Raw genomic sequence first — 21,141 nt, forward strand, 5'->3', positions numbered from 1 at the left:
GCTACTCCCAAGGCAGACATACAATTGGTGACCTATCCCTCAAAGATTGTGCATTCCAAAAATGCACAAATCACTGTTCTGAAAAGACCTATACTTCTGGAACAGACAACGTCCAGGTAAGTGACTCTTGTAGACACATGGAGAAAAGTAAATTGTGTTCTTACTCCAAAAATTAAACCTCTTAGGCTTAGGGTCAAGATGCAATGGTGTCAGTAATTGTTTTCAATGAATCTTCATTAAGAATGCTGAAGTCGTGATCTAGTCTGTCTATTGCTGTTATTTAGAAGAAGAAACATAGAAACATCAAATGATTTTACATGTTTAATGTCATTCCTAGTTTGTCTCTATGACAAGAATGGAATGTTTCTCTAATTTTGATTCAGGACAAAAGTGTATCTCAGCTATCAAAAGTTTGGGAAGTGTTGGACTGGCTAGCATTAGTCGTGGGAGGGGAGAGGTTGGTAACAACAGAGGATCCTGCAGTAGAGACGTATTCGATAAATGTTAATTCCTAAACACTACCATCACCATCATTTGATTCTATGCCCTGTGAAGCAATTCCCATGTTAGACACCACATAGGTACTGGGTGACAGATGTAAAGGAAGAAACGGGGCTTCCTTACTTTTGAGCATGCTGCACTTAACAGACCTTCTTTCTTTGTTGTTAACTGTCCTCGAGTTGACTTTGACTCATGGTGACTCTGTGGATGAGTCATCTCCAAGCCCCCCTATTCTCCACTGCATTGCTTAGGCCTTGTATATTCTGGCTCACAATCCCCCTAACTGAGTCTATCCATCTGGTGTGTGATCTTCCTTCTCTTTCTTTTACCCTCAATGTTTCCCAGCATTATTGTCTTTTCTAATGAATTGTGCCTCCTCATGATGTGGCCAAAGTATGAGAGCCTCAATTCGATCATCTTGGCTTCTAGAGTTATTTCAGGCTTGATCTATTTGAGAAGCCATGTGTTTGTCTTTTTGGCTATCCACAGTATGCTCAACACTCTTCTCTAGCACCACGTGTCAAACGAGTTGATTTTCTTTTTCTCTGCTTTTTTCACTGTCCAGCTCTCACATTCTTACACAGTAATGGGGAACACCATGGCTTGGATAATTCTAACTTTAGTACTCTGTTGTATATGTTTGCTCTTTGAAAACTTGTCTAGTTCTTTCAGGGCTGCCTTTGCCATTCTAGTCTTCTTCTTATCTCTTGACTGCGGTCTCCTTTCTGATCGTTTGATCCAATGTACGAGAAAACTATCTCTTTCTACATAAGTATAAAGCATAATGTCACACAGCTTGGGTCCAGGCTATTTGAAGCACCCTATATAAGCCAGTTATCACTTCAAGATCTTCAGAAGAGGCTCCTCTCTCTGTCTCACTACCTTTTCAAGTTTGTATGGTGAGAACTACAGAGACATCTTTTTTTAAGGCTGCTCACAGACTGTGGAACTCCCTCCCTAGCAGCCTAGGATAGTCCCTTGCTCTCCTTACACCAGCAAATAAAAATATTTCTTTTCTGTCAGGCTTTTAGAAATTGACTGTGATGGACTTTTAGTGGTGTGTTAATGCTGTTTTGCTGGTTTTTATAAGATATTTTAATTAATCTAAATGGTTTAATTTTACAGATTATTTAATTGTTTTTAAAATAACTTTTATATTTATACTTTTCAATTTATGTTTTTGCATAGTTTTTATTTGTACTGTTTTTAATAAGCTGTAAGTTGCTTTGAATTGAATCCCATTATTGGGATTCAATAGTAATATATATATATATATATGCCTCATCTTCCTTTACAGTAGATCATCTCCAGTTGTTGCTGTCAATGCAGGAAGGTACAGGTCCCTTGGTGAGTTAAAAATAAATATACACAGACCGCATAATGTCCGCTAATGTGATTTTAATTACTCACCCAGGTCCTCTGTATTTTAAAGTGGAAACATAGAACTAGAGATTATAGTCTGAAGTTTTGAAACTTCATTTTAAAATACATTCAAATGCTATCAATCAGTAAGACTGTGAGGCAGATTCCTATTTGTTTTTCTACTAAATTCCAAAATCATCCACTTATTGTGGAGAGGCAGCTTACTTTGAAAGAGGGTCCAAACCGGGAAGGGAGTTCTCTTTCAAAATCTTTCCTATTAACCAACACATGACATTGGAAAATCATCACAGCACATCTAAGGAAATGGGTTCAGAATCTGGGGTAGGATTTTAGTTTTAAGAACTTAATTTTGTAGACTTCAGTTCACTGTGGTCATGCAGATGGTCTTAACTAGGGACAAAATGGCTATATCTGTTCACATTCCTATGCTTCCTTTCCTTTGTTGTCTTGCCCACTTTAAAATTTTTGGTAGTAAGATCTTTACTATCTCTAGTAAGATACTGTCTATCTTTCCAAAGAACAAGATCCTTGGAAATATAAAACTTACAACCATTATTCAAAATCAGGAGATGTAATAACCATAAGATGTATAAAAAAGAAATAGCTTTAATAAACACATCTTGATCTGACTAGTACTGACTAGTATCACGTTTGTATTTTGTTCCTTGTTTAGTTATTCTGAAACATTTTCTTTTGTTTACTTAAAGAGTTGTAATCTTAGGAGGATTTTAACAAAAATTAAAAAAAAATTTTTTTTGATAGTTAACATTTTTTGGGGGGAAAGAAAATAGAGGAAGTGATAGGAAAGTGCAAAGAGGATCTTTATATTTGCCACTCAAGCATTGGTACATATAGAATTCCAAAGAAAACTATATATCAGGCTCCTTAGAAATGAAATAATCCCTTTTACTCTACTAAAGTGACCATTTTGAAAAGAGGCCAAGGTGTTGAATCATTGGAGTTTATCAGACAAGGGAAATCGGAAGTATAATCCAATGGCAATCTGAACGCAATCATGGGGTTTAACATTATTGTGTGATAACTCACTACACACAAATTCGGGCAATGGGAAGTCAGTCCGAACGCAATCATGGGGTTTCACGTTATTGCACGATAGACTGCCACACGCAAATTCGGGCAATGGCATGCTATTTTTGGGCAATGGGAAGCCAGTTTGAACTCAATGCGCATTCACGTAATTGCGCTAAACTAGCGACTTTAAGTGAATGCGTTCTGGCCCCACTTTCTTTTCATTCGAATTTAAGAGAAATTCCTCCCGTTTGATAAACTCCATTGCTGAAAAGAGCGACTATGGCCAGGGGCAGCTTGTTACACAAATGTGAGAAAAATTGTAGATGCTGAAATTATTTGTTTTCTGTGTCTGTTAAAGGCACAGGAATGCCACCCTTCCTCATCTCTTTTGGCATTTGGTCTGAAACCTCCCAGTTCCTTTGTACACCACTGCAAGACTAAAAGAAGAGCCCACATTACATTGCTATGCACTTATTGAAACAATGCACATGAGTTCAGTATTATCTCCTCTCAGCTGCCTAGGCGGTGACCCCACAAGGCCATTTAAAGCCCACGAGGAGGTGACTTATGAGTAGATAACACATCTGGGGTATGCCAACTTGGATAGGCACTTCTTTTACAGGTACCTTCACACAATAACACTGGAATCTATATTATAACAGTTACATTAGACCAGTGGTCCATCTATTGTCTGTTCTGACAGATAGCAGTTCTTCTCAGTATCAGACAGTAATATTTCAAATCATCTGCTAGCCTTTTCACTGGGTTTGGACCTGGGACTTTTTGCATGCAAATAACGTTCTTTACTACTGCCATGCAAAGCTACACTACCTCTATACCACAAAACAACACACAGTCTTCTGTAAACACATAGCCATTTTATGGGTTAACATCCAGAACTCTCCATACAGGTACCTGCAGCAGGAATTGCAATCTCTGAACTGGCCAAATCATGGATAGTCCTGGAATTCCTTGCTATACAAGGGCGGGCTTACCCACCCGACCTTGCATAGGAGCCTTATTAAATAAAATGTTCCACTCCTTTGATTATGACTGCCATGTTTACTATGATTGTCATGCAATTTTATTAATAATGTCAGTATTTTATTGATTGTATCTTTGTATTTGTATTTATTTTATCGGATGTAATCCCACCTCGACCCGCAGGGAGAGGCGAGAAATATAAATAAATTTTATCATCATCATTAGTGGAGAAGGGTATGAGAGCTCCCTACACGTGTACGCGGGGCTCTGGTGAGCAAGCAATATGGCAGGGCAGACCACGCAAGAGTGTTGCTTTGCAGGTCTTGCAACAAATAGTGTCAACATTACTTTCTTACTGTCCTTTCCTTGGCAGTTAAAGACCTTTTTAACCCAGACTTTCAGGAACTTTCAGAAAAGGACTTTTCTTACTGTTCTGTATTGCTTTCATGATCTGCTTTTAAATCAGTGTTTTAATTCTAGGCAGTGTAATACTATTTTAAACTTAACTGATGAGTTAGGTAGATGGGTAGAAAGACAGAGAGATACCACTGCCACCCACGTCAGCTCTGGTCAATGTAGTTTTTCCAATTAAACAATGTTTCTATTTCCCCCCCCCCCTTAATTCGCTGCCACATATCCTGGCCAGAATCTTGCTGGGCAATTGTGAATACATAACCTACAGTTACGCGTTCACAACTGCTATGTATTCATGATCTCTGTGCAGCCCCTAGCTTAGGGGCTATGTAGGGACCATGAAAGCTCCTAAACCTTACTTACCAGTAAGCAGCCACTGAGATCGATGGAGATCCATTCCCCTGCCAGTTGGGAAGCAGCTGCCTGACGTTCCCACATATTTTGCATGAGCTGCTATAGAGAGGATTTGCAACAGAGGTTTTTTTTTCTGCCTGTTGTGCCAGAGGTCACTCACAGGTTAAGGTAGCAATGTCATGCTGCCACTTTTGGGTCAACAGGTAAATGGACCAGTAAGTGAGGTTTTTTTTTTGGGGGGGGTCATGCAATTGGGGTGGGGTCTTAGGAAGGGGTGCAATGTTGTTACAGTGCTACATAATACATAGTGTTCGTATAAGGTTCTGATGCCTGTTTTTACTAAAAAAAACATTGACACTGAAAGCACAAATGACTGAAGTTTGTTCAGACACATAATTCTGCCATCCTGAAGGATATTGGGAAAATGTCTATCATAAGGCTTCTGCTATACCTGAGCAGAGTTTCCAAAATATGAGCAATCCATAAAAATTAGGAACATGTAGGGATCCATGCTCACAAAATCCATTGCAGCATGGATCCATGGAGAACACTTATTTTAAACGCACTTTACAACAACACATTTCATGTTCACTGTATACACATTAAAAACATATTTTACAAGGCAGGTCACAAAGGCTGTCTGAACACGCTCTTGCTATGACTCCGTATGGATTTTGTGGGTTTAAATCATGTAGTGTCTAAAATAGCTCCCTCTGAAATGAAAGCCTTTTATACCCTCCCTTACACAAACCTCTGCCAAACAGATGCTACCTCTATAAATCTGGCCAATGGTGAATACTTTGTACCTTCTCAATAATCATTCATTTAACCATCATCCCCATTTCACAGCTAATTCAGCTGGGCTGTGGTCATATTTCTACAAAAGTGAAACAAGGCCATCTCAAAGAAGACAGTGGTTTACACACATTAAGGCAGAGATGGTCAACTTGTGGTCCTACGGATCAAGTTGAAAATACAACTTCTAGCACCCAGGTCAGTATAGCCAATGATGAGATGATGGGAGTTGCAATCCATCAATGCCTAGAGGATCACAAGTTCCAACAGTCCCTGTGCTAAAGTACCTAGATACACAGAAGTACATACATTTATTATTTTTAAATGACATTTAAAAACAAAGCAGAGTTCTGGGCTCCATACTTAACACACCAAAAAGCTTGTCTAAAGGAACTAGAAGTGGAGTTGGTAAAGTAAATCTACCAGTTTAATTATGGTAGAGAGCTGGTGAGAACAGAATATCAAGTTGTCTATTGAAAATCTTCCTTTCTACACACCTCATCCCTTCCTTGGAAGTCTTTAAACAGAGGCTGGATGGCCATCTGTTGGGGATGCTTTGAGAATTCCTGCATGGCAGGGGGTTGGACTGGATGGCCCTTGTGTTCTCTTCCAACTCAACAGTTCTATGATTCCATATCCAAAAGTGCTACAAGGATTTTTTTTTCCAGGCTAAAAGGTTCCCTGAACATGTGGGAAGTACAACCATAGATAGGAATGTGTTTTTCACATATAGTCTGCTCTTCTCTCAAGGAATGGTGTACATGAATGAAGCAGGCTATCTCATAGAATCATAGAGTTGGAAGAGACTACAAGGGCAGCCATCCAGTCCAACCACATTCTGCCATGCAGGAACTCAGTCAAAGCACTTGACAGATGGCCATCCAGCCTCTCTTTTAAAAAACCTCAAAAGATGGAGACTCCACTCTCCAAGGCAGAGTGTTCCACTGTCAAACAGCTCTTACTGTCAGTCAGGAAGTTCTTCCTAATGTTGAGGTGAAATCTCTTTTCATCCATCTGTTGTTCCATTTCCTAGTCTCTGGAGGAGCAGAAAAAAGCTTGCTCCATTTTCAACGTGACATCCCTTCAAATATTTAAACACGGCTACCATGTCACCTCTTAAACGTCTCTTTTCAAGGTTAAATATACCCAGCTCCCTAAGCTGCTCTTCATAGGGCATGGTCTCCAGATCTTTCACCCCCTCAAAACAACCCTGTGTGACAGGTTAAGTGGGGTGATGTGACTAGTCCAGTGAGCTCCATGGCAAATGGAGACTCAGATTTAGCTCCCCTCAGTCTAAATCTAATAGCCTCCCCACCTCCATGAGGGTAAGATGATACATGGGCATTGGGTCAGAAGATCTTCCCTGCTCCATAATCATACATGGAAAAAATATGCAAGGAGAGATTGTAAAGTTGTGTACACTAGTCCTAGGTTCCACTTTCTGTATATTGTCTGAATGTTTCAGTTGGGAATGTTCACAGATCTCATGAGAGGCAGGATCCTAGATTCCACTTTATGTGGATGGTCTCTACAGATGTCAACACGTGTGCACATGCAGCCTTTTCTGATGCATGGACTGTCACTATGGCAATGATGTGAAAATGGCTTAGTCCATGCAGCCCCTCTCACAATTCTTTCATCTGAGAGCATTTCTAAAGAGTGAGGTATAAATACAGTAAATAAATAAACAAATAAACTCTCCTGCTCTTCCTGGCTCTCTCCTGCATAGCCCTTGTTGCCAGCATGAAAACTGAAGATGGCTCCTATACCTTTTAATGGCAGTGGAGAAGAAGGATTTTCAGCAGGTGTTGCTTGTTACTGGTTGTATGACAAGCAACACCTACTGTATTTCCTTCTTCATCTACACAAACATTAAAAGCCATCTCCAGTTTTCAATCTGGCAATCCTATTCTTTGACTGAAAAGCCACCTAATTCCCAAAGATATAGTATATTGCTCTGTTCTTCTAATCTGGGCAACTCAGGGCATGGCTACATGAGTCAAATGAAGTGGTTTCCCCCTATCCACACAGTGACCTGTCTACACATCATAGGGACAAATCCCGATTCGAGTGCAAAGTGTCTTCAAGACATAAAGCCAAACCTGCACCAAACCTGCATCATACCAGTCTTCAATTGGTTTAAAATAACTCTCCTTTTGCTTTGAACTTTGCAGGAAAACCAGGAGCATTCAGTAATGATGTTGGGTGGTTGCATATACATGTACCCCATTATGTCTCCTAGCATTGCCAGTGGTGGCACAAGTCACTCCCTCTGTGGTTACAATGGGGCACCCAACCATATGATCAACACTAGATGCCTCGTTCTGAACTCATTGGCAGCAGTGCCAGGCAACATAGCAGGATGCATGTTTAGACAGCATCCCAGTGTCACTACAGGGAGATAATGGGGGAAATCCATAGCAGTGGGGCCAGAACACTCTGGGAGAGGTCCAGAGTATTTGCTCAGTGTAGATGAGTCATATGCTCAAACAACCATATGCTGAGATGCTAGAATGGCCCTGCACTGAAGAAAATGAAGTGGTTGTTTAAGGCAGCAGCAGGGTGTTAGAAAAGAAAACATTTTATTACATGGCCTGGCCTGTATCTCTGAAGCTAACTTGCTACCTTCAAGTGTGAGGGAGGCTGACAAAGCACCAGTGTTAAAGAAACACCTCATTCTGACCTCAGAGTGAGAGCTATTGGGCAGTGCCAGATGTGGCAGATGGTACAACGGGTCATGTGTACAGCCACCCGGTGTTGGAATGGAGGGCTCTGGATCTTCTGGGAAGATCAGGAGCAAGCAGGGAGTTTTTAAACTTTGTTATAAGGGAGTATACCCCAGTTTCAGCACTGAACAGGCCAGATGTCGGCTGGTCTATTTGCACCATACTTGGGTACATGGCCTGTGCAGAACACCAGTACCAAATAACCACTGGTTATTTCTACCACTGGTACCAATGTTAAAGATGTGAAGCCCAGGAACATATTATCCAAGGTACTCTTGTTCAATTAAAGTAGCTTCTGGGCATTCTGAAAAGCTGGGCATATGAATGCCTTACACCTCTGCTTTATGTGCATCCTCTGCAATGTCTGAAGAGGAGGGCATACCTAGTGCACAGATCCTACAACCTGTGCCATCCAACTCTAAATGAATTTCCATTTGGACAGTACAATGGATGTACTTTAGTGGAGAAGCACAAGGCATATTTGATCATGCATCTTCTAACTTGCAGAGTTGTTTTTTATTAGAGCTATAGCATGGGGATTTTTAAAAATATTTATTCCATAGCAGTGATGGCATCAAAGAAAAATCATTCTTCTCTGCCCTCATTGCATTGGCACAAAGCATAGAGCTTTTTCAGGTGGCCAAAGCCCTGTCGATTTCTGGCCTATAAGAAGGAATTATAGACCACTAAATAGATCCTGGTATTCTATGGCAAAAGCTGTGACACTCAAACTGTATCAAAGATTGGTGTATAGCAGGCGTCCCCAGGCATATGGGCTACAAACTCTGGAATTCCTCAACCAGTAAAGCCCTGTCAAATATATAGAACTCCAACATAGAAAACCACCACATGAAACCCACCTGCCCCTGTTCCCAGAATTTACTGTACTGTATAATGCCCCTGTACATGGGCATGCTTCTTGTTATGATATCCTTTTCTGACTGCTATGGCTGTGAGAAATTACTTTTGTGTGGGTAAGGTACACAGGCCTTTTTCAGTGGTGGTGCCCCTCTCTCAGCCTTTGACATTAAAATTTGCTGGGTGCCATTTCTGTGAGCCACCCAGAATACTTCAGCCTCTGCATAGCATGAAAATGTAATTAATAAATATTATTAAAGCATCTTATGAAGACATGGGCTGCATCTGCATTGTAGAAATAATGCAAGTTGACATCACAGTTTAACTGCAATTCCTTAGGAATCCTAGGATCTGTAGTTTGTTGTGGCACCAGAGCCCTCTAACAAAGAGGGCGCAATATCTCACAAAATGTCAAAATCCCAGAATTCCATAGCATTGAGCCACGGCAGCAAAAGCGGTGTCAAACTGTATCATTTCTGCCATGCAGGTGCAGCCATAGTCATTTGTAAAAGCATTTGGATAAAATCCTAGTGGCTTTCTGGAAGGCAGGCTTTTTTTCTTTAATTGTGTTCATATCCTCTTGGCTGATTTATAGTAAATGAAGATCAATTTTAGTTTTGTATTGTTATACAGTATTAGTCTGTAAGCAGCCATGAGAATTTTCCCCTAACAACACATGGAATTAAAAGAATGGTTTTGTTAATGCATTTAAAATGCATACACAGTTATTACTCATTCATCCTTCTACATCAGAGGTGGAAAATTCTGGTCTTCAAGGTGTTGCTGGGATGCAGTTTCTGCCACCTCTCTCTATTGGCTATACTAGCTAAGGCTGATGGGGTTGCAATCCAAGAAGATTTGGATTAAACTCTTTAACACAAAGTGGATGCCGTTTGTATTCTTTTAAAGAATTGAAGTTCTATTTGTGTATCTGGATTAGTTCTTATTTTAGGTCTCTATCCAAATAAATCAGGCATGGGAATCAAGATGTCATTGTGCTGAAACACTCAACCCTAGTCAGAATATCCAAAGTTGAGAAATGCGGGATGCTGCAGTTCAATAACTTGGAGGGCCAAGGAGGGCCACTGCCACTGTCCTGTCTCTTGGAGAGATTTTGAAGATAATGTTTTCAAAATGTTAAAGGAAGTTGCAAGAAGAAGACTGATTATAAAACAACAGATAGACAAATTGCTAGATTTAACAGAAAGAGATAAACTAACAAATTTGATAAAAGGAACTTCCACAAAACTATATTTGAAGATATGTCAGCCATTGTTAATATTTACTGTATAGAGAAAAAAAAATTGGAAACTGTATTTTGGAATTGAGATTTAAGGTAAAAGTAACCTTTTCTATATATTTCATTTAAATAGTAAATTCTATAATATATGTAAGAGGAAAGGGAGCAATTATTAAAGGTCGTAGCCTAAAAAGGAGTAATAATAGGATAAAACTATTATTGTTGTAATCCAGTGTAAAAAAAATGTGTGTGTGTATAAGTGTAAGTTGTTTTGTTACCAATTTGTTTTGCATGTTTTTGCTCCAACTTGTTTTAATGGAGCCTTTTTAATTTTTCTTTTGTTTGTATGTGTGCAAATTTCTATCTTTTATTGCTTTTTAAACGCAAAATAAAAGCAGTTTAACTACAAAAATGTTCAAAGTAAGTTGCCATTAGAGCTCTCTGTTAAATCTCTGAGAGGAGGCAAACACCTTGAATTTAATACAAATGTTCAGAGACATGAAAATACCAGCTCATAATTTGCCCTTCATGACTGATCCTGCCCAGATAGTCTTGAGATGTGTCTGATTCAGAGATCTGCTATGAGATATTAAAGAAAAGCAAACTATTCTTAAGCCAGCGCAGGCAAAATTACATTACAGGGTATACAGTCAGCCCTTCTTATACACGGATTTTTTATACATGGATTCAAGCATCCACAGTTTGAAAATGTTCCAAAAAAGTATAAATTTCACATATGAAACCTTGATTTTCCATTTTTTATAAGGGACACTATTTTGCTATGTCATTATATTTAATGGGACTTGAGCATCCACGGATTTTGTTATCCACGGGGGATCTTGGAACCAAACCCCAGCAGATAACAAGCATCCACTGTATTAATAATGAAAGCAGAGAAGAGCCTTCAGTATGTTATAGTGGGAAGGTGGAGGTTCAAGCAGTGATTGTTTTCCTCCTGGTGAGAATAAAGGTGTTACAAGTACATAAGAATGTTCTTATTTTTATCTCAGGTGTGTTCTGCCCAAGGAGGTGAGAAAATAGCAGCTTCATCTGGGAAAGTGCACAGTAGGGATCCCTCAAGATTAATGGCTCAGGATGGATGAGTATGTGGGATGAGTAATGCAAGGTTGGTATAAGAGCCACACAGATCCCATTGTTGGTGTTCTTTTCACCTCTAACAAGGCTCCTGTAAACCCCCACCCCATACACACAGAGCTGCCTGATAGGCAAAAATATATGAGTAAAACTTTTCCTCATTCACAGATAGAAAAAAAACCCCAACTGCTATCTTTCTGCACACCAGGTTACTGATAATAAGAGTACACAAGACCTGCTACAAAAACACACAGAGACACAGACACATGAAAGAAAAAGAATAAGAATGCCATGTAATTACCAGTAATCATAATGGAAAAGCACTGGGAATTCCACGTAGATGGAGGATGGAGATACAAATACAGTGGTCCCTCCACATTCGCTGGGGTTAGGGGTGAAGGACCTCTGTGAACATGGAAAAACTGCAAATAAAAAAACCCCAAAATACTATTCTTTTTACCTAAGACCTTTCTAAAATTCTCCAGATCCTCCAGTGCAACACTATGATCAACATCTGCTGCTAGAGGCATCTGTGGGACCTACAGATGCCTAGAGAAGTGTTTTCCCTCAAAACTTCTAGGTTTTCCAGCTCAACTCTATGGTCAACATCTGCCAGAGTTGCGCTGGAGGACCTAAGGATTCCTAGAGAGAACATATTAATCAAACCCGCAAATAATAAAATCCGCAAAAGTCAGAACTGCAAATGTGGAGGGTCAACTGTAAATACATAATTGTTATTGTTGTTGTGTTCCTTCAAGTCATTTCCAGCCTATGGCAACCTTAAGGTGAACCTATCATGGGGGTTTCTTGGCAAGATTTATTCAGAGGGGCTTTGCCATTGCCTTCCTCTGAGGCTGAGAGAGTGTGACTTGCCCATGGTTACCCAGTGAGTTTTATGGCAGCAACCTAGGCTCAAATCTTCAGGCCCTGACAATGTGGAGCTAGAATCCTAAATGCCACATAGTGGTAAATCGTTGCCTTGTGAAGTGCCTGCCATTATGCCAGGGCAGAAGATGAAGGATGTTGTAGATTGTTTCTTTCCTGGTGCATGTGCCACTGTCCTGAAGAATGAGGTCTTGCTCCTTTTACTTGTTCACTCCAGTAGGAAAATCACTGTTTCCCAGGACATAATTTATATGTACACACATACAACTGTGACATTTAATTGGTCACTCTGGTGTTGTGTGGGAAGGTAGGTTCAATCTCCTACCAGTGTTGTCCCAAAGTGCAGCAGTGTTACAGTGATTTTTTTTTTTTACAAAAAGAAAACTCATATTCTATTCATATCTGGGCTGGGAGGCAGATTTTATTAGGGTTCATATTGGAAAACCAGGCTGTATCCCCAGCAATAGTTCCTCACTTTAGTAGTATTCCTGAAAAAGAGAGGGGAGGAGAGAGGAAAGATTTACTCCTTGGGCAAGTCTTTCCTAATTTCCCTGCCTTTATACAATATAAAAACAACCCCCAGGCAGAGTTAGTCCTGATATTTAGGAACAATGGACTTTCCAATCCATCAATAGTCCTAGACAGAATCCATTGCTCCTTCTATCTGTGTAACCCTTCACCCCTTGCCTGCAGATTAGCTATTGGAAGACCTGCTGAAAGGTTTTGATGTACAAAATGAGAATATAAATTATATCCACTTTTTAGTGCAATACTTTGCCATGAGTGCAAAGGAGAGCTTTTTGGACCAACAGTAATAAATGTGCCTGCACACAAACATACAATATATTGATGTAATTTTGCATACATACAGTCCATCAATGTATGTTATTGTGCATCTTCAAGTCGACATGGTGACCCTAAGGTGAGCCTATCATTTGTTGGTTTCTTTGGTAAGATTTGTTCAGAGGTGGTTTGCCATTGCCTTCACCTGAGGCTGAGAGCATGTGACAGTGGCTTTCATGGCAGATCTGGGAATTGAACCCTGGTTTCCACAGTTGTAGTCCAATGCTCAAATCACTATGCCATGCTGGCTGTACTTGGTATTTCATCACAAATACCCACATCTCCTGTTCCTGGCTGATGTTTGCTGATAAAGATATCATCTTTTCCCACCCTGGAACCTCCAGAAGTGCCCATCATCTCCACCAGCATATTACTCTGCTAGATGTAGCTCAGGGACATAGCTAGGATTTTAGGAAGGGGGGGTCCAGACTAAGTGCCACCATTATAATGGGTCTTGGTTGCGGCGGCGCAGCAGCACACACCATTCATTTTTCTAATGGAAGGGGGGGGGGGGCCGGCCCCCGTAAACCCCCCCCCCCCCTTGGCTTCATCCCTGTGTAGCTGATGATAGTTACTGTCACACATCAGGCGGTACAAAGATGAGGAACTCTGCTATGTAGGAACATACAGTGTGCATGTCTCCTCAGAATCAAAGCTTGTAGATTTTAATCTCATGCAGATTTATCAGAGTCTGAGACACACATGTCCACACCGATAGGTACACATGTCATGGCTATTTCCCCCCCCTCATACATACAATTTACTTATACTCATTAGACTAAATGTCTATCTGAAGAACTGGATTTTTACCTTGTGCAGGCACAAATCCCTCATGCCATACATAGAGAGTTCAATAAAATATTTTCTCTTACTCCTACATACGAGAGCCATCATAGTGTAGTGGTTGGAGTGTTGGACTGTGACTCTGGAGACCAGGGTTCAAATCCTCGCTCAGTCATGAAACCCACTGGTTGACCGCAGGCAAGTCACATGCTCTCAGCTTCAGGGGAAGGCAATGGCAAAACTCCTCTGAACAAATCCTGCCAAGAAAACCCCATGATAGGTTTGCTGTAGGGTTGCCATAAGTTGGGAAAGACTTGAAGGCACACAACAAGAGCAAATTCCTACACACACATACACAATGTTAGGTCTCTGCTCCTCATCTTCCAGTTAGGTCATTCCTGTTAAAGACCAGATATATGTGATGCTGAGATTAATTTAAAATGAGCACTTATTTTTTAAATTGTAAAACTACTTTATATTGACTCAGATCACTCAAAGCATTCCCTCTTCTGACTGTCCGCAGCTTCCCAGCAGGACATGCCCTGCTCTGTTACATGAGGCTTCACATGAGGAATGCCAGGGATCTTCTCTGTCACATGAAACTCCTGCTTGACCACTGAACTATGGCCCTTCCCTTTCCTTATGAATCAGTGAGTTGGAATTTCTTCATGCTCCCATCTTTTCACATCTGTCATTGATAAGTAGTTTTTCAAGAGATTAGATTGGCCAATAGCTCTAGAAGGGGAGGGTTGTTTTGAGTTTTTTCTCCTCTTGCGTGACAGAACATAGCTCACATGCTTGCATCACCTGATGTTATTGGTTTTAGAAGTGCCTGCTTGGGCACACTTTGGTCCAAGCCACATGGGTTGATCTGAAAGTCTGATAGTCCTACCTCGTGGTATAGCATGTGCTAAATATTCTGTTCAGCAGCTACCTTTACTGAAGGCCTCCTTTAAGAAAGCTACAGGTGCCCTCTCATAACTGCAAGTGGGCATGCCATAAAATCCTGTTGCCCCAGCCACAGTCCCTCTACACATCCCTTAGGTCTGTAGCTGGACAACTGGGAAGGGGAACAACTGAACAGCCTAGATTTTACCTGTGTTGCTGATCACTAGACTAGTTGCCCCTTTCAGTTTCCTAAGAGTTTCTATGCCAAAACTCTAGCTCTCTTTATCTGAGAACTCAAATACGGATCATCCCTCCATTTATTATATTTGATAAAAGAAAGCATTATTGGGCTGAAGTACATAGATCTGGGGAAGGCCAAGGCCAAACAATTATTGCTCCAGGACTGACACCTGCTGCTTAGAATAGGAATTGAGAAGGAAGTTACTTTTCACCTTTGGTCAGTAACACATACTGGCACTCTCACAATATAACTGATAGAATGCATATAGCCATACAAACATTGCCAATATAGTACTTTCTCATGGACATTCACAGTCATGGCTACACACACACACACACACACACAATATCCCTTGATAATACTCATTATAGCCTCACTGAGTCATGCACACTCTCCTAAGCACAAACACAACAAAGCACACCATTCCATATCTGTGAAAATGGGCCCATAATGTATAAAGTCAGTCTTTATACTGACATGCTTTCTGGCACAATGCACATGATCTCCTCAGACACACTAATTATTTCATTGATGTTCATAACCTGATTGACCTATGCCTACCAGCATGTCCAGTTTTATTGGCAGGTTCATCAGTCTGTTGACAAACACACAAAGACACATTTCTAGATATGGGATTGGCGTGAGCAAAGAGTCTTGTGGCACCTTAAAGACTTACAGAGTAATGCGATGGCACAATGATGCAGTCCTTATGATTCAAGAGCAAACCAGAAGAAGCTAATGAGACTTATGAATAAGTATGCTCAGAGACCAAAACACACTCACTACCCACTGTATCACATTCACAAAAAATGTCAGCATCCTACTATAGTCATTCACGTCTGTGTGATCCAAAACACGTGGCAACAGAACCTGCTTGGTCCAGGCAAGCCACAAACACACACTCAAAACCAAATGCTGGCATGCATCAATGCACTAGGTATGAAATCTCAAAAACACTTACTAGAGAGTAAGTCCCATTGAGGTCAATGGCGCACTACATCTGAACAATCAGGATTGCATGATCAAGATACAGTACTCATTTAACGTATTTATAAGTGCCTTTATGCACACCTCTTTCCATGATATTACACCCATATATAAACACACAAACATATTAATACACAATGACTAACAGTTCCAGTGAAACACTTAAATGGATGAATACTCATTCATGCATCATGTCACCTAAACACACACACATACACACACTAATGTTCTCTCATCAGTTCTCAAACCCATAGAGAACTATGCCTCATTATTAATGAAATAAAGGCAGCAGCTCCTAGAGACCTTCTAGTAGGATTAGGCACCTATTAGTCATTTAGCTTCACAGATGTCAACTAATTTACTCTAGAAAATCATACTTATTCAGTGGAATCTCTTAAATTACATCTGGTTGACTTACTAAGGAATACAGCTGGTTGACTTACTAAGGTTTTACACGTTAAAAAAAAAGCAAATCCTGTTCTTACTGTAGATGACAACTTGTAATACTTAATTGGTTTACATGACTCCTATGGGGAAATCCTCTTCAGTGGATTCAGTGACCTGAGTTAAATATCTCAGAGGAACAGCCTGTTTTCAAGGGACTTTGATTCAGATCACAGGGATCCTAGAGTTTTGGAAGACAGAGTACCCAAATTTCCCCTTCAAACTGGGCTGAAGAAATCAGAACCTTTTTCTGGAGGCAAAAACTGGTGTAAACCAGGAGAATGCAGGAACCTAAAGATGTATGCCCAGTAAGTTACCAGGCAAAGAAAGAATAAAGGCTCCTAGTGAGTAAAGAGTTGTTCATGAGTCTAATTCTTCAGGATCTTTCCTCAGTTGATTCAGGTGAGCTATAGCTATGTCCAGACAGAGGCTCTGAAAGTTTAGGCTTAAAAGCTATTGGTTCCAATGTTCATGGCTTACTTTGCTGGTTGGACAGTTGGGTTATCTTCAGACTTTGTTCTGGTATTACTTCTTTCTGCTTTCTACCTTCTTTGTCTTTAACTATCTGATGTGGGATACTTGCTACTCATTTTCAACAAGGAGAGTAGTTAACGCTGGGAACCTCCACATCAGTGTAATATTTGACCTGTGTAACAACCAGATAAGGCATAATAGTTGCCTGAAAAGGTATATTCCTAACTTACTAGTGACTTACTCAGCCTCGGAAATAAGTCTCTTAATGTTACTATCCTACCGTTTATTTACTCGTTTGTTTATAACAGCATATCTTCCCTCTTATAAGCCATTCTATGTTAGTCTTTAGGGCCTAAATAATTCTTATAAAGCTTTTCTGCTTGCTTGCCTGGGGGTAATTCTTGATGACTATAAATGCTATGATAAGATGGTTATTTGTAAGTATGAAACATAGGCTAACTAATTATTTTCATGGGCCCAATTGTGGAGATCAATAAAGTTGGTTGTAACAGAAATGTAGACCATTCACAATAGATTTGTTCCTGAGTGGTATGAGAACACAGTTAAGTGCAAACAATTCATATTCAGAACCTGAGTGACATTAGCTCTGATTTTAAACCTAGTTTGAAGGAGTGAAAAGAAACCGGATTCTATTTTGCAAGTGAAGTCAAGCCTCATCTAAAATGCTCAGGGACCAGGATTTAGAACCTTTTTACCATTAGCTTGCTCTTATCTTACACCAAGGCATCTGCTGAAGAAGGAAGGAATCAGTCCCACATTGTGGTTTTCTCAAATTTGGAAAAGATGCACTCCAATAGACCCAAGAATTGCCCCACAGCTGCTTACTAAATCCAGGCCAGGCCTAGTGAATGGGAACAAAGAGACTGCACACTCCCTTTCCCCATAGCTTACTCCTTTATTCTGTATACCATTGAATCTTAGGCGTGTTGTATTTTTGATGTGAATGCTGAAGGGGAGTACTGGATGTTGTCTTGGAGGCTGAGCTCTTACCAAAGTGGGCTCAGTTCTTCGAGGGCCAAACCCTGTTCTGTATGATGCTCCTTGAATTGCAAATTGTGTGTGTGTGTGTATGTGAATAATGATGTTTTGAGCACCGGCTCTGATCCAAATCTCCCTCCATCTCTCCTTACCTCTCCTACATATAAAGAAGGGAAACCACCATGGAATGGAGATGTGGCGGGGGCTGAGGAGCACCAGTGTGGAACAGACAAAAGGAGCTGGCAGGCAGCGGAGAAGGTGGGGTGGGTAGATTTCTTGTGAAATGGAAATATGACTCCTACACCCAGCTTGGGCATGAGTACGTGGAGGCGGTTTTAAAAAATAAAATGAAATCAAATCAAATCAAATAAAGAACACCCTCTCCCCACATCCCACACCCTGAGGCAGCAAGGAAACAGGTGGTGGCTCCATGGAGACATCTAAAAAGCAAGAGTGGAATGAAGAACAGTACATCAGTTGGCAAGGGGAGGCGGTAAAAGGAGGGCGAGATGGATGAACAGAAAGAAAGAGAGAAGGGATGCCTATGATGGCTGAGGTTGAACAGGGTGGATATGACAATGGGTGTCAGTATTGTGTGTGCGTGTCTATGGGTGGATAGAAATATAAATGGGTGGATGAGCGATGGGTAGACAGAGACATGAAAGGGATGGGGGGGGGTTATGGCCACAGACAACAGCCCTGCATCACCAGTTTTGAGCATGCGGTTTTGTCTGGCGACTGGGCCTGCTCACCTCGGATCCTCTGGTCTGGAAAATCAGGAGTAGAGAGATGACACTTGGACCAGTCGCTTGGATGGTTGGGTGGATGGGGATGAGAGCAAAGAGCTGGTGGTCCCCAAGCCCACCTTGGTCCTGGTTACCCAGGGCTGGGATCCTGTCAAGGGAGGATGGCAAGGGGTGTCCCAGAGCTGTTGCCTAGGCGACAAGACCGGTCTTGGTGCCTCCTCCCAGGAAGGATTGGGGACGGGGAAGCTGTCATCTCAAAGGGGTGGCCCCCTTCTTCTCCTTGGTCCCTTCCGGCAGGCCCTGATCCTCCTCCTCTTCTTCTTCCTCCTCCTTCTCCTCTTCCTCCTCCTTTCCTTATTGTCCTCAGTAGTCAGCCTGGGTGAGGTGGCACCTGGCAGGAAGACCTTTGCCACTTCTCTTCATGATGGTGATGAAGGATGCTTAAGAGAATGAGAGGACCAATTCTGGATGATGGAGAGGAAGAGGAGGAGGAACAGGAGGGTCGGTGGAGATGGAGGGCAGAGTCTGCCACTGGGTTAGAGGATGCACCCAGATGAACTGGTCCCCCTTTGCCATGTCTGGGACCAAGGTTACTTCATCTTCCTCCCTCTCCATCAAATCCAAGCAGGGTCTAGGCTGACTTTCCCCATCAGTCTCACAACAACAACAGAAGGGATGAGGGGGGAAAAACCCCAAGCTGGCAGGTTTTCCTCTTACCAGATCCCACCTTGGATCAGCCCATTGCCATCCTGATAGCCAAGCAGCAGGGATCCCCTCCTCCTCCTCTTCCTCCTCCCTTTAAAGGGGGAAAGGGGGGGGGATTATCCGGATTGATCCATTCCTTCAACAACAACAACAACAAAGAAGCAGGAGTTCACCAGATCTTCCTCCCTGGGACCATTCCTCCAAGGCAGACCAAAGCAGGGGATCCCACTGCATCCCAGCAGGGATCCCTCAAAGAGCTGCTTTCTGGATCAGTCCATTACTTCAAGGGGGGGGGATTTCCTCTAGCAAGGACCCTCCTGCCTTCCAAATATGCAGCAATGGAAATCAAGCCATCTTGATAGGTCTCCCATCCATCGGAAGGTTTTCTGGGTGGGAGGCAGGCAGGGTGCGGTGTGTGTGTGTGTGTGTGTGTGTGATGCTTAGGCCCTAGAGTCCCCCCCAATCCATGGGAGGAGAAAGTCTTTGGGTGATGGTGATGGTGGTACAAGACCAGATCCAGGCTAGGAAAAGAAGAGATCTCAGAAGCAGCAGCAGCAAAGGAGGATGCAATGGCTCTTGCAAGCTGAGCTGGAAGGAGGAGGAGGACAATGACCAGCAATGGTGTGTGTGTGTGTTGTGTGTGCGCGCAGCCCTCTGTGTGATTGGGAGCCCGAAGGGGAAGGAGGGAAGCCTCGGGAATTTCCGGACTTCTTCGGAAAGCCATCCTCATCAGGGAGGGAGGGATGGAGGGATGGACCAAGCATCCCTTGCTGCCAGCTCTTGCAACCTTAGGACCAGCTGCCCCACCAGAGGAGAGGGAAGGGACCCAAGGGTCAGTAGGCAGGGGAAAGGGATCGGTAGATCTGGATCTCTCCTCCAGACAGGATTCCTGGATCCTTTCTCCCCACCCAGCTCCACCTTCTCAAAAGCTTGGAGGCTGTTGGAACTCCATCCACATTGCAGAAATAATCTGGTTTGATACCGCTTGGCTGATCTATGTTTTGGGGTTCCTTGTCCTCCTTAGTGTTGAGGGTTCCTGGCAAGGTGGCCAGACGTCCTTCAGTTCCAGGACATGCCCTCCACATCCACCTTCTGTCCTGGAGGGATTGCAAAAAAGGCCCTCCATTTTGAGCAGGACTAAAAAGTCCTGTCTGCCTCCATTTGTCCTGAATGTCCTACATTTTAGGGTGTCTTGCCCTCCTTTGCAGTGAGGACGCCTGGCAGGGTGAACAGAGGTCCTCTTTTTCCAGGACATGTCCTCCACTTCTACCTTTTGTCCAGGAAAATTTCCAAAATATCCTCCATTTTGAGCATGACTAAGAAACAGCAATATAGATTTCTAGGAGTGTACCAAGCTTTTTATTTGGTCCTGTCCTCCTACATTTGTCTTGAATGCCCTACATTTCAGGGTGCCTTGTCCTCCTTTGCAGTGAGGACATCTGGCAGGGTGAACAGAGGTCTTCCTTTTCCAGGGCATGGCCTTCATTTGTACCTTCTGTCCAGGAAGATTTCCAAAATATCCTCCATTTTGAGCATGACTTGGGAGTGTGTTGAGCTTTTTATTTGGTCATGCCCTCCTTCATTTGTCTTGAATGTCCTACTTTTTAGCGTGCCTTGTACTCTTTTCTCACCTTCTCTCCAGGAGGAATTCCAAAATGTCCTCCATTTTGAACATGACTAAAAAGCATGGATTTACATTTCTAGGAGGCAAAGATATGAGTGCAAACACACACCTGCCTGCCTGAACCCAGTTTAGTCCCCTCT

At 42.0% G+C, this 21,141-nt stretch overlaps 1 protein-coding gene across 4 annotated transcripts in view; it reads right to left on the reverse strand.

Annotated features, from left to right (window-relative positions):
- Positions 1 to 20,016, reverse strand: part of GPR173 (G protein-coupled receptor 173) — a 26,728-nt gene extending 6,712 nt beyond the window's left edge. The window contains exon 1 of one of the 4 annotated variants that reach the window (XM_042452426.1): positions 19,390 to 20,016. The gene's annotated coding sequence lies outside the window, so the exon portion shown is untranslated. Of the gene's footprint in view, positions 1 to 13,982; positions 14,117 to 18,678 lie in introns of those variants that run through there. The other 3 variants (XM_042452425.1, XM_042452424.1, XM_042452428.1) reach the window with 3 other exon arrangements.
- Between the last annotated feature and the right edge of the window lie 1,125 nt (positions 20,017 to 21,141).

This window comes from Sceloporus undulatus, chromosome 2, assembly GCF_019175285.1.
Source record: "Sceloporus undulatus isolate JIND9_A2432 ecotype Alabama chromosome 2, SceUnd_v1.1, whole genome shotgun sequence".
NCBI lineage: Eukaryota > Metazoa > Chordata > Lepidosauria > Squamata > Phrynosomatidae > Sceloporus > Sceloporus undulatus.